The sequence below is a fragment of the Dryobates pubescens genome, chromosome 22, assembly GCF_014839835.1.
Source record: "Dryobates pubescens isolate bDryPub1 chromosome 22, bDryPub1.pri, whole genome shotgun sequence".
NCBI lineage: Eukaryota > Metazoa > Chordata > Aves > Piciformes > Picidae > Dryobates > Dryobates pubescens.
This window is the reverse complement of record NC_071633.1, coordinates 784,238-797,628: the sequence shown is the minus strand read 5'-3', so window position 1 is coordinate 797,628 and position 13,391 is coordinate 784,238. Positions and strand designations below refer to the sequence as shown.

General features: G+C 56.2%; 1 protein-coding gene across 1 annotated transcript in view; it reads right to left on the bottom strand.

Annotated features, from left to right (window-relative positions):
* The window catches only part of KMT5B (lysine methyltransferase 5B), a 44,449-nt gene that overhangs the window by 19,395 nt on the left and 11,663 nt on the right, over positions 1–13,391 (bottom strand). The gene's annotated exons all lie outside the window — the stretch shown is intronic.

Sequence of the window (13,391 nt, the reverse complement as noted above, 5' to 3'; positions counted from 1 at the left end):
CTGGAGTGTCCTGGAACCTCTGTCTTGCCCTTGCTGAAGCCTGGAGTGACTTTGGCTTCCCTCCAGTCCTCAGCACCTCTCCTGTCTGCCACAACCTTGCAAAAGTGCTGGAGAGTGGCAGAGTGATGACATCAGGCAGCTCTCTCAGCACCCTTGGGTGCATCTCACCAGGCCCCATGGACCTGTGCATACTCAGTCTGTGGAACTGATCCTTAACCCAGGCTTCATTGAGTAGTGCAGAGTCTTCCCTCCTCCAGTCATCTCCTTCATGCAGGGTCTGGAGTCACAGGGGAGTGCAGTCTTAGGAGTAAAGACTGAAGCACAGAAGGCATTCAGCAGCTCTGCCTTCTCTGCATGCTCAGCTCAGGGCTGCCTCCTCACTCAGCACTGGGCTCACACCTTCCCTATCCTTCCTTTCCCTACTGAGAGATTGGCAGCAGCTCTTCTTGTTCTCTCTAACTTCCTTTGCCACTTTCAGTTCCAAGAGGGCTTTGGCCTTCCTTGTTGCCTTCCTACACGCCCTGTAGCCCTCCCATGGGACAAGTCCCTTCTTCCATGCAATGCAAGTATCTTTCTTCCATGAGATTTCCTCCAGGAGCTCCTTGCTGACCCATGGAGGTGTCCTGGCACACCCACCCCATTTTCCACCCAAGGGAACACACCTATCTTGGGCTTGGAGGAAGTGGCTTGGGGGTCCCTGCCCAGCTTTCTTGCAGGCCCCAGCTGCCTGCCAGCCAGCCAGCCTTGCCCTGCTCCAGACCTGGAATGTGATTTTCACAGCATGGGTTGGGCTGGAATGGTCCTCAAAGCTCAGCCAGCTCCAAGCCCCTGCCATGGGCAGGGACACCTCCCACCAGCCCAGGCTGCTCAGGGCCTCATCCAGCCTGGCCCTGAACACGCTCAGGGAGGGCAGAACACTGAGCAACTTCTTTTGAGGGGACAAATAAGATTTGCTGCTCCTATGCAACTTGCAGGAGGGAAATAAAAGCCCTGAAATGTTGCAGGTCCCAACTGGATTGCACCTTGCAGAACAGCAAGAGGTTAATCAGAAATAACCACTGTTGAATCCTTGAGCCAAGGACTCAGCTTCCTTCAGTGCAAGTTAAATGCTCTCTATACTCCTGCTACAATCAAGACTCCTAACAGCAGCACCACTTCCAGCAGCAGTGCAGGTTATCAGTGTTCCCAGCTGCTGCTTTTACACACCTCCACCTGAAAACCTTCTCTGGACCAGAGCAACTACAAGCAATCTTTCAGCTCCAAGGCAAAACCAACCAGCACTAAGCTGTGAGCTTTCAGAAGGTACAGGGAGCCACCCTGAGAAGGCACAGCATCACAAGAGCTGGCAGGGCTGGCAGGGACCCCAAGGCTCAGCCAGCCCCAACCCCCTGCCCTGGGCAGGGACACCTCACACCACAGCAGGTTGCTCACAGCCACCTCCAGCCTGGCTGCAAACACCTCCAGGCAGGAGGCTTCCACCACCTCCCTGGGCAGCCTGTGCCAGGCTCTCACCACCCTCCTGGCCAACAACTTCTTCCTCACAGCCAATCTCAATCTCCCCACTTCTAGTTCTGCTCCATCCCCCTCACTCCTATCCCTCCCTGACACCCTCCAAAGTCCCTCCCCAGCTTTCCTGCAGCCCCCTGCAGCTCCTGGAAGGCCACCAGAAGGTCTCCTGGGAGCCTTCTCCTCTCCAGCCTGCACAACCCCAACTCTCTCAGGCTGTCTGCAGAGCAGAGCAGCTCCAGCCCTCTGCTCCTCCTCGTGGCCCTGCTCTGGACACCTTCCAGCCCCTCCAGAGCCTTCCTGGCACAGAGGCTCCAGAGCTGGCCCCAGAGCTGCAGCTGTGGTCTCAGCAGAGTGGAGCAGAGGGGCAGAATCCCCTCCCTGGCCCTGCTGGCCACACTTCTCTTGCTGCAGCCCAGGCTCTGCTTGGCTCTCTGGGCTGCAAGTGCTCCCTGCTGGCTCCTGCTGAGCTTCTCCTCCCCCAGCACCCCCAAGGCCTTTCCTCCAGGGCTGCTCTCCAGCCAGTCCCTGCCCAGCCTATAGCAGTGCCTGGGATTGCCCTGACCCAGCTGCAGGACCCTGCCCTTGGTCTTGTTGAAGCTCCTGGGGTTGGCTTGGGCCCAGCTCTGCAGCCTGTGCAGGTCCCTCTGGATGGATCCTTCCCTCCAGCTGTCAGCAGCACCACACAGCTTGGTGCTGAGGGAGCCTCAGTGCCACTGCCCATGGCCCCAGCAAAGATGTTCAACAAGCCTGGGCCCAGCACTGATCCCTGAGGGACTCCACTTGGCCATGGACCACTGACAGCCACTCTTTGAGCTGCTGAGACCTCACCATGGAAGAACAGAAAACTTCTTTGGCATTATCACATGCTGGTTATTATTTTTGTTCTGCAGCACAGCAGAGTCTCCTTCAGCTTGTCAGGCAGATACAAGAAGTACCTCCCTGTTCACCCCTAACAGAAAGGGTTCTGCCAGAGCTGAGAGTCAAAAGTCAGAGAGCTTCCTCAGGCAGGAAGGGACTTCAAAAGGTTCTGCCCCAGGAGGCTGCTGGAACCCTGCAGGAGGCTGCCCAGGGAGGTGGCTGAGGCTCCAGCCCTGGAGCTGTTCCAGGGGAGGCTGGAGAGGGCTCTGGGCAGCCTGCTGCAGAGGAGGATGTCCCTGCTGAGTGCAGGCCTTGGGCTGGCTGAGCTCTGGAGCTCCCTTCCAGCCCAGAGCACTCTGTGAATCCATAAGCAGTGGTGAAAAACAAAGGTAGAGGAAGGCAGGGCAGATGCTGGTTGAACAGCAGCTCTCAGAGCCTACAGAAGAACCTACACCCTGCATTTGCTAGCAGTCAGAAGCACATCTCACAGCCCCAGGTCTTCTCAGGGGCTGGCTGCCTGACTGCCTTAGTTAGCCCAGAACCTGGCCCCAAGCCTTTGGAAGTCATCTGCAGACCTCCCTAGGTGACACCCAGCAGATGTCTCTCTAGGTTCTTGCCTTGGGCATTGCACACTGCTGGTGGGAGCCCTCTAAGTGTCCAGCAGTACCTGATGTTGTATCAGTCCTGAGACACAGGAGAGCTTTAGTGTATGGCCAGCTCCTGAAAAGGGTAAGAAGAAAGCTGGGAGCAGGAAGAGGGTGAAGAGATCATAAGAAGGGCAAAACATTGAGAGGTCAGATGAGTGCCACAGCCCCTGAAACCTGCAGCAGGCTCTCCCAAGAACACAGCTCTCAGCACCTAAGGCTTCAAAAAGGAGTAGCAAGGACCTCCTGCAGCACCTCTGCCAAAGCTCTGCACTGACACTGCTGCCATGGTGACCACACAGCGGCCACAAGACAAGATAAAGAGGAGCCCAACCAAGCAGGAGTGCCCACAAGGGAATCAGCACCACAGAACAGGAGGGGGTGGAAGGGACCTCTGGAGATCAGCCAGTCCAGCCCCCTGCCAGAGCAGGGCACCCAGGAACACAGCCAGGCTGGACTTGAAACTCTCCAGAGAAGACTCCACAAGCTCTCTGGCAGCCTGCTCCAGGCCTGCAGCACCCTCACACCAAAGAAGTTTCTCCTCATGCTGAGGTGGAACCTCCTGGATTCCAGCTTGCATCCTTTAGTTTTTGTCCTGTCAGCAGGTGCCACTGAACAGAGCCTGGCCCCTTCCTCCTGGCCCCTTCCTCCTGGCCCCCAGCTATTGAGAGACATTGATCAGATCCCTCTCAGCCTTCTCCTCTCCAGGCTGAACAGCCCCAGGGCTCTCAGTCTTTCTTCATAGGAGAGAGATTCAAATCCCTTTATCATCCTTGCAGCTCTTCACTGGACCCTCTCCAGCAGGTCTCTGTCTTTCTCAAGTTGGGGAGCCCCAAACTGGACACATGCTGATGAAAAGCATTTCACTGCAAGGGTCCCAAACCAGTGAAACACAGGCAGTGAGCCCTTCACAGCTCAGCAGCACAGGAGCTGCACTGAGAGCAGGAGAGATCCATGAGCTAAGCCAGCCCCAGAGCCCAGGCTCCTCAGGAAAGCTTCTGTGCTTTCACAGGGCTGTCTCCACCTCTGCTCCAAGAGGGACCTCCTGCTCTGAGGCAGGGGAGGAGCCAATGGAGCTAATGTGCTGAGACAGCCTGGAATGGGTCAGGTTGGAAGGGACCCCAGAGATCATTTACACCAAGCCCCCTGCCATGGGCAGGGACACCTCTCAACTAGAGCTGGCTGCCCAAGGCCTCATCCAGCCTGGCCCTGAACACCTCCAGGCAGGAGGCAGCCATGACCTGTGCCAGAGTCTCCCCAGCCTCACACTGCAGAACTTCTTACTCAGCTCCAGTCCAACCCTGCTCTGCCTCAGCTCCAAACCATTCCCCCTGGGCCTGGCTCCAGACCCCCTCAGCCAAAGTCTCTCTGCAGCATTCCTGCAGGATCCCTCCAGCTCCTGGCAGCAGCTCTGAGGTGCCCCTGGAGCCTTCTCTGCAGGCTGCACAGCCCCAGCTCCCTCAGCCTGTGCTCCCAGCAGAGCTGCCCCAGCCCTTGGATGATCCTTTTGACCCTCACCTGGACTCCAAACCTGTCCTTCTTATGATGGGGTACCAGAACTGAGGCAGGCTCTCAGACAGGAGCAGAATCACTTTCTTGCCCTGCCAGCCACCCTCCTTGGGATGCAGCCCTGGGCAGGAGTTTACAGCTAGACACTTGGCTTCTCCCAGCAGCATCACAAAGCAGCAGTTTCTTCCTTAGTCTTCTGCAGAACTACCTACCAAAAAGCCTTGAATGTTGCATTGCAAAGGGCCTGGAACCCATGAATAGAATAAACCAGGTTGGAAGAGACCACAAAGATCATCCAGTCCAACCCAACATCCAACACCACCTCACCAACTAAACCAAGCACCCCATCAAGCCTCCTCCTGAACACCTCCAGGGATGGGGACTCCACCACCTCCCTGGGCAGCACATCCCAATGGCTAACAACTCTCTCTGAGAAGAACTTCTTCCTCACCTCCAGCCTAAACCTCCCCTGGCACAGCTTGAGACTGTGTCCTCTTGTTCTGCTGCTGGCTGCCTGGGAGAAGAGCCCAACCCCCACCTGGCTCCAACCTCCCTTCAGGGAGTTGGAGAGAGCAATGAGGTCTCCCCTGAGCCTCCTCTTCTGCAGGCTAAGCAACCCCAGCTCCCTCAGCCTCTCCTCACAGGGCTGTGCTCCAGACCCCTCCCCAGCCTTGTTGCCCTTCTCTGGACACCTTCAAGTCTCTCAATGTCCTTTTGAAACTGAGGGGCCCAGAACTGGACACAGGACTCAAGGTGTGGCCTGAGCAGTGCTGAGCACAGGGCACAATGACCTCCCTGCTCCTGCTGGCCACACTGTTCCTGATGCAGGCCAGGATGCCCTTGGCCCTCCTGGCCCCCTGGGCACACTGCTGGCTCATGTTCAGGCAGCTGTCAATCAGCACCCCCAGGTCCCTCTCTGTTTGGCAGCTCTCAGCCACTCTGCCCCCAGCCTGTAGCTCTGCCTGGGGTTGCTGTGGCCAAAGTGCAGCCCCTGGCACTTGGATATGTTAGCCAAGTGGGTTTGAGAAGCAACCTTAAGTATTATCATCTTGGTGTCAGAGGGCAACCTCCTGTGCACAGCACTCAAAAAGGTGAGCAAAAAATCCAAGCTCCACATCTGCTGGAAGAGTCTCATGAGAGGATCTGAGCACCACCATGAAGGGAGCCTGAAAAGACCTCACAGCTCAACTCTGCACCAGCTGAGCCAAAGACACTGGCTTCCACCTGTCACTAAGAGGAGACCAGCTCAGAGTCACAGAATGGGAGGGAGCTCCAGAGCTCACCCAGCCCAGCCCCTGCCAGAGCAGGGCAGGGCACACAGGACACATCCAGGGGGGGTTGGAAAGGCTCCAGAGGAGACTCCACAACCTCTCTGGGCAGCCTGCTCCAGGCTCCAACAGCCTCCCAGGGACAAAGGTTTCCCTCCTGTTCCCCTGGCAGCTCCTCTGCTCCAGCTTGCCCCCAGTGCCCCTTGTGCTGTGCTTGGCCATCCCTGAGCAGAGCCTGGCTCCAGCCCTGCACATCTTGATCCCCAGCACTGAGGGCAGCCCTCAGAAGAGCCACAGACAGAGCACAAGGAAGCCAACAAAGCAAGGAGCCAGCCCAGCCTCCAACCAGAGAGGCAGCTCAAGTCAGACCTGCTGAGGCAGACCCCTGGCCTGCTCCTATGAACAGAAGCTTTCTCAGACTGCAAACTGAACAAGACACCCTGAGGGTGGGATCTGCTCACAGGCACAGACTCCTTCAGCCTCCCTGCCCACAGCTCCAGGGGCCAGGCCCCACAGGGCACAGTCTGCCCCAAACAATTTCTGGCAGCAAGTTAGCTCAGAACAAAACACTGTGGTGGGATCTTCACAGGAGTAACAACCACCCTGCCTCCTGACAACCTGCACACCAGAAGCTTGCACACTTGGCTAACAAATCTTCCTTTGTCCTTAGGCCAGAAGATCCAAAACAGCTCAAAATGAGCTGGGAGATGACCTTGCCCCAGCAAGGGGCAAACTGAGGTGCCCCAGCTGAAGAAGACAGAAGGCTATGGCTTGGGCAGGCAAAGCTCTCTCTCTCTCAAATTTCTCTTACCTCAGGAACACTTAATCTTGAAACTCCAAGGTATAAAGCCAAAGGTCAGCTTGCCTATAAAGGAAGTTAAAGGAGAGTTTCTGGTAAGTTGAGGAGCACAGGACCTTGCTCAGTCTCAGTCACTGAGAGCAGGGAGTTTGAACAAGAAGATACTGACCCTACAAGAGCTCCAGCATGGAACTCCAGCCAGGGTCCCAGCACGTGGTAAGGAGCCAAGGCTCAACCTATTCCTGACCAAAGGACATCAAGAGGAGGGAATCACCAGAACACAGCATCCCAGCAGCCTCTCAGGAACTCTGGATGGTGTCTTTCCTGAAGGGGCTAAGAAAAGACAGCAAGCTGCTGTGGATCTGATAGCAGAGACTCAGCACAGAAGCAAGGCTGTGGAGCACAGCAGGAGCTGAAAGCCATCTGCTTAGAGTGGAAACAATGGAGATGGAGAGCATCAGTTTGGCTGCCCCCTGCCCAGCCCCAGAGCAGGAGAATCTGAACTCAAAGCTACCTGGTTCTGTGTTTCACCTCACTGCTGTTAGCTGGAAGCCCCCAGGATCTTTAGAGGTCAAAGACCCAGGATGTGGAATGAAGGAAGCAACTCCTGCTGCTGGAGCTGAAGCTGCACACACAGCAGCGTGGCCAAACTCCAGCCTGGGACTGAATACAGCCCTGACAGCCACATCAGTGCCCTCCTCTCAGCATGGGCAGAGAATGAATGTGCTCATTAACTAGACATGGGACACACAAAGCTCCTCCTCAACACTGCCATTCAGGCCTGCTCTGGCACTCCACACAGGAAACTTCATGGAGCAGGTACCAAAAGAATGCTCCAGAGAGCCAGCCCAGAGCCAGCTGAGTGCTGAGCTGCAGCCAGAGCAGGGAGAGAGCAGCACAGGGAGGGGATTCTGCCCCTCTGCTCTGCTCTGCTCAGCCCCCACCTGCAGCACTGCCTCCAGCCCTGGGGCCCCCAGCACAAGAAGGACCTGGAGCTGCTGGAGAGGCTCCAGAGGAGGCCACCAAGAGGAGCAGAGGCTGCAGAGCCTCCCCTGTGGGGCCAGGCTGGGAGAGCTGGGGCTGTGCAGCCTGGAGAAGAGAAGGCTCCAGGGAGACCTCAGAGCAGCCTTGCAGTGCCTGAAGGGCTCCAGGAGAGCTGGGGAGGGACTCTGGCCAAGGGCTGGGAGTGCCAGGCTGAGGGACAATGGCTTTGAGCTGGGAGAGAGGAGACTCAGAGTGGAGAAGAGGAAGAAATTGTTGAGAGTGAGGCTGGGGAGACTCTGGCACAGGCTGCCCAGGGAGGCTGTGGCTGCCTCCTGCCTGGAGGTGTTCAGGACCAGGCTGGATGATGCCCTGAGCAGCCTGTGCTGGTGTGAGGTGTCCCTGCCCATGGCAGGGGCTTGGAGCTGGCTGAGCTCTGAGCTCCCTTCCAGCCCAACCATGCTGTGAGTCTGAATTATGAGAAAAGGGGAAAAAAAGGAGGAACCAAAGCTGGAGCAATCAGCTTTCACAAAGAAGGCAAACACAGACCCTGAAGCATGAAGAAGCTTCATTCTTAACCACCATGCCACCAGGTAACCCAGTACCTGCACAGTGCTGCAGCACTGCAGCTGAACTGAACAGCCACAGCCACACAACTCCAAACCCCAACCAAGCTGCCTGTAATTATTCCACTGAAGTGAGCTACAGAGCACAGAGCAGGCTCAGCACAGAGCCCTGAATGAAGGGATTCATAGCTTCATGGAATGGCTTGGCTTGGAAGGGAGCTCAGAGCTCAGCCAGCCCCAAGCCCCTGCCATGGGCAGGGACCCCTGCCACCAGCACAGGCTGCTCAGGGCCTCATCCAGCCTGGCCCTGAACACCTCCAGGCAGGAGGCAGCCACAGCCTCCCTGGGCAGCCTGTGCCAGAGTCTCCCCAGCCTCACTCTCAACCATTTCTTCCTCCTCTCCACTCTCAATCTCCTCTCTCCCAGCTCAAAGCCATTGTCCCTGGGCCTGGCACTCCCAGCCCTTGGCCAGAGTCCCTCCCCAGCTCTCCTGGAGCCCCTCAGGTATTGCAAGGCTGTGCTCAGGTCTCCTCACAGCCTTCTCTTCCCCAGGCTGATATGGAACTGCTTTGCCTTTTGTGTCTTTATTGCACACAACAGTGACTCCAAGGGACAAGAGAGGCCAAGCCCTGTCACACACAGAGGAATGCTCTTGGTGCAGTACTGACAGAAAGCAGCTCCCCAGACACTTGATGTTTGCCAAGGACAACACTCTGAAAGCTTGGGCCTTCACTCTCACCTTATCAGACAAGCCAGCAGTGCACAGCAGTTTGTACCTTCACTGGGAGCCAGGAGCCAGCCTGATTTTCCCAGGCACACTACAATGCATTTGACTTCCTGAAGCACTTGCAGACTTGGAGAGCCACTGAACTGCTCTCAGAACTCCCTAGGATGCTGCTGGTGCTTTGGGAAGCAGGAAGCAGTGGTGAGTGCTAAAAGCAGCAGTGTGATCAGCAGCCTGGCTCCAGACATAAACCCAACCCATTTGTGTGCAGGATGGTGAGGAGTGGCTCAGACCACCAGCCAGTACTCAGCTAGGGAGCACCACAGAAACATAGAGGCATAGAATTGTTAGGGTTGGAAGGGACCCCAAGGATCATCCAGTTCCAACCCCCTGCCATGGGCTGGGACACCTCACACCAGCACAGCTTGCTCAAGGCCTTCAACACCTCTAGGCATGAGGCTGCCACCACCTCCCTGGGCAACCTGTGCCAGGCTCTCACCACCCTCCTGGGGAACAACTTCTTCCTCACAGCCAATCTGATACTGCCTATTTCTAGCTTTGTTCCATCCCCCCCAGTCCCATCACTCCCTGACACCCTCAGAAGTCCCTCCCCAGCTTTCCTGTAGCGCCCTGCAGATACTGGAAGGCCACAAGGAGGTCTCCTGGGAGCTGCAAGTAGGAGGGGAAGTGCTGTTGTATAGATGTTCAAATCACCCTAAGCACAGCTTCCAGGACAGGGAAGAGCAGCCAGAGCTCACCTGGCTCCTTCCAAGGGTCACTGTGCAGCTCTGCTGTCAGGCAGCCTTCACCCCAGGAAGCAACAGCTTGCAAAATCACATTTCTTCTGAGAAAAAGGCCAGGCATGTGAGACTAAGTGAATCTCCCCAGCAGAAAGCCTTTGCCACTGACAAAACAAAGGTCTGATAAAACAGGGTTTGTACAAGGAGCACCAAGAGCTCTTGGAACTGCTGTGCTTGAGCAGACTGCACTTCCTGACACATCTTTGGCCTTTTTCTTAGCTGCCAAGCTGCTGTTTTTTCAAGAGCTATCAAGCAAATGGAAGAATGACCACAGGGCTTGCAGAGCAGGCCAGCAGCTCTGACAATGACTTGCTGCCTCCTGCAAAGCAGGGAGGAGGGGGAAAAAGACATTTCCATAGCTCCATTTGATGGCACCCATCAAAATCTTGGTGACAAGAAGGTATCTCAGAACACTGGGCAAAGACACTGGGGGATTCAACTGGAATCTTCTGAGCAGCAGCCTTCAGCTCTGCCAGATGTTACTGACAGGACAGCTTACAGAGCCAACAGCCCAGCCCCTGAGACAGAGGCATCCACAACCTGCAGGAATTGAGGGGGGAGGGAGGGGGGAAAAAGAGAGGGGAGGGGGGAAAAAGAGAGGGGAGGGGGGAAAAAGAGAGGGGAGGGGGGAAAAAGAGAGGGGAGGGGGGGAAAAAGAGAGGGGAGGGGGGAAAAAGAGAGGGGAGGGGGGAAAAAGAGAGGGGAGGGGGGAAAAAGAGAGGGGAGGGGGGAAAAAGAGAGGGGAGGGGGGGAAAAAGAGAGGGGAGGGGGGAAAAAGAGAGGGGAGGGGGGAAAAAGAGAGGGGAGGGGGGGAAAAAGAGAGGGGAGGGGGGAAAAAGAGAGGGGAGGGGGGAAAAAGAGAGGGGAGGGGGGAAAAAGAGAGGGGAGGGGGGAAAAAGAGAGGGGAGGGGGGGAAAAAGAGAGGGGAGGGGGGGAAAAAGAGAGGGGAGGGGGGAAAAAGAGAGGGGAGGGGGGAAAAAGAGAGGGGAGGGGGGAAAAAGAGAGGGGAGGGGGGAAATGACCATCCTGCTCCTGTCACCACTCTGCTGCAAGCTCACTCACTCACTCACTCGGGAGACAGCCAACAAGGCTGTTCCACCAAGAATCCAGGCACCTCACTGCCATGAGGATTGGTTTCCTCTCATCAGTGCATGCTGGCAACACAAGAGGGCTTTCCAAATCCTTCCCCCAAAGGAAGGAATGCTGCTCCCAAAGGCCTTATACAGAGGACACTCAGGAGAAACAAAACCAGAGGCTTGGCCTCTGAAGTTAGGTAAAGCACAACTTCATTAGGTGGTCATCTGCTTACAGTGGGCTACTGGCTGCAGAGATAAAAACCTCTTCTGTGCTTCCCCCAGCAAAGCAGGATGGGGGCACAGCCACAGCACATCTCCAACCAAACCAGAAGGCAGCCACAGAAGACACTTGCTTGCACCTCCATGCCCAAACCATGGGACTCTCATCACTTCATCAGGCTGAGGCAGATGTGCCAGCACAGGCTGCCAGGCTTTCCCTCCACTCCAACCAGCCACCTGGCTGCTGGCAGCTGCCCCTTGCAGTCTTTTCCCATTTGCTGCCCCTGCCCCTCCCCTGAAGGCCAGACAACAGTTACAGAGCTCAGGAGCTCTAGAAAATCTACAGCTTAGTAGATGGGAGGAAGATGATCTAAGCATCACAGCCACAGTAAGCAGGTGGCAGCCCTGCACCCAAAAGATAAACAAGAACTCTGCTGATGTCTTTATTTTCATTCACTGCAAGAACAGAAACTCTCTCAACAGGACACTGCTGAAGAGGCCAGGTGATGTTTCTGGTAGGGGCTGCAGGCCTCACCCAAGTACTTCCCACAGTGCTCCAGGATTATTAACCACTGTGCTTGAGGGCTGCCTGCAGCAGACCCCTAGTCTGAGGAGTGCATTAGTCAAAGTGTGTCCAGCAGATCTAGGGAGGTTCTCCTCCCCTCTGCTCTGCCCTGCTGAGACCACACCTGCAACACTGTGTCCAGTTTTGGGCTGCCCAGACAGGGACCTGCTGGATAGAGTCCAAAAGAGGCTATGATGATTAAGGGGCTGGAACATCTCTCCTATGAAGAAAGGCTGAGAGCCCTGGGGCTGTTGAGTCTGCAGAAGAGAAGGCTGAGAGGGAAAGTGATCAATGTCTATCAATATCTGAGGACTTGGTGTCAGGAGGAAGGGGCCAGGCTCTTCTCAGTGGCACCCAGTAATAGGACAAGGAGCAGTGGAGGTAAGCTAGAACCCAGGAGGTTCCACTTCAACAGGAGGAGAAACTTCTTTGGTGTGAGGCTGCTGGAGGCCTGGAGCAGGCTGCCAGAGAGCTTGTGGAGCCTCCTGCTCTGAAGGGTTTCAAATCCAACCTGGCTGTGTTCCTGTGTGCCCTGCCCTGGGTGCCCTTACTTTGGCAAGGGGTTGGACTGGCTGATCTCTGGAGGTCCCCTCCCACCCCTACCACTGTGGTTCTGTGAAACCCATCAAGACAGAGTTTGTGCAGCCTGCTGACTCAGCTGGGTGTTGAAAAGCTATCAGCAGAAAACAACTTTGAAGAAGGTAGCTTCTCTAACCATTAGACAGTGACTCCTAGTTAAAGGCCTAACAACTGACCTGCAGACTCCCATCCATGTAACTCAGACAGCTCATCATGGAGCTTCAGCTGCATGACCTGCTGGAAACACAAGGCCCCTCTGAACTAACCAGGAGGGCACTGACCAAGCCACTGCCCTGGGCACAGCCTGATAGTGTAACCAAAGCAGAAGGGCACAGGAAGAACTCAGGCATTCCTCTTAAAGATGGATGTGGCACTCTCCAACAAAACCAACAGACTCTTTGGGGTGAGGCTTGCAGTTACCCTGCAGCACTCTCCCCTGCCACCCAGGCTGGCAGGTGGTAGCAGCAAGCTCCACGACACCAGCAGCAGGCGCTGCTGCAGCTGTCACACCACCAAAAGCCTCCTTCACTGATGTGCTGCTCCTGTGCCCATGCTGCACAGGCAGACTCCTCTTTAAAGAGAGCCAGAACAACAGCCTGGAGGGCTGAGCAGCCTGTTTCCCTTGGTGCCCTGCCTGGAAACCCCAGCTCTTACTGCTGCACAGCAAGGTGACCTGCTCAGCGAGGGACAGGCTGTGGATGGTGTTTGCCTGTGCTTCAAGGCATTCTACACAGCAGCCTCCTGGAGCCCCTGGCTGCTCATGGCTTGGACGGGTGGAGGCTTTGCTGAGCTAAAAACTGGCTGATGGCCAGGCCCAGAGAGGGGTGGGGAAGGGAGTTAATTGCAGTTGGAGGCTGGTCACCAGTGGTGCTCCCCAGGGCTCAGGGCTGGGGCCAGTTCTCTTTAATGCCTTGATCAGTGATCTGGATGAGGGGGTGGAGGCACCCTCACAAAGTTTGTAGATGACACTAAATCAGGCAGGGTTGTTGATCTGCTGGAGGGGAGGAAGGCTCTGCAAAGGGATCTGGCCAGGCTGAGGTCAGCTGTATGAGGTTCAACAAGGCTAAGTGCTGGGTGCTGCATTTGGGTCACAGCAACCCCATGAAGGCTGAGGGCGGAGTGGCTGGAAACTGCCTGGGGGTGCTGGTTGACAGCAGCTGAAAATGAGCCAGGGTGTGCCCAGGTGGGCAAGAAGGCCACCAGCAGCTTGGCCTGGAGCAGCAATGCTGTGGGTAGCAGGAGCAGGGCAGTGATGGCACCCCTGTACCAGGCACTGGTGAGGCCACACCTGGAG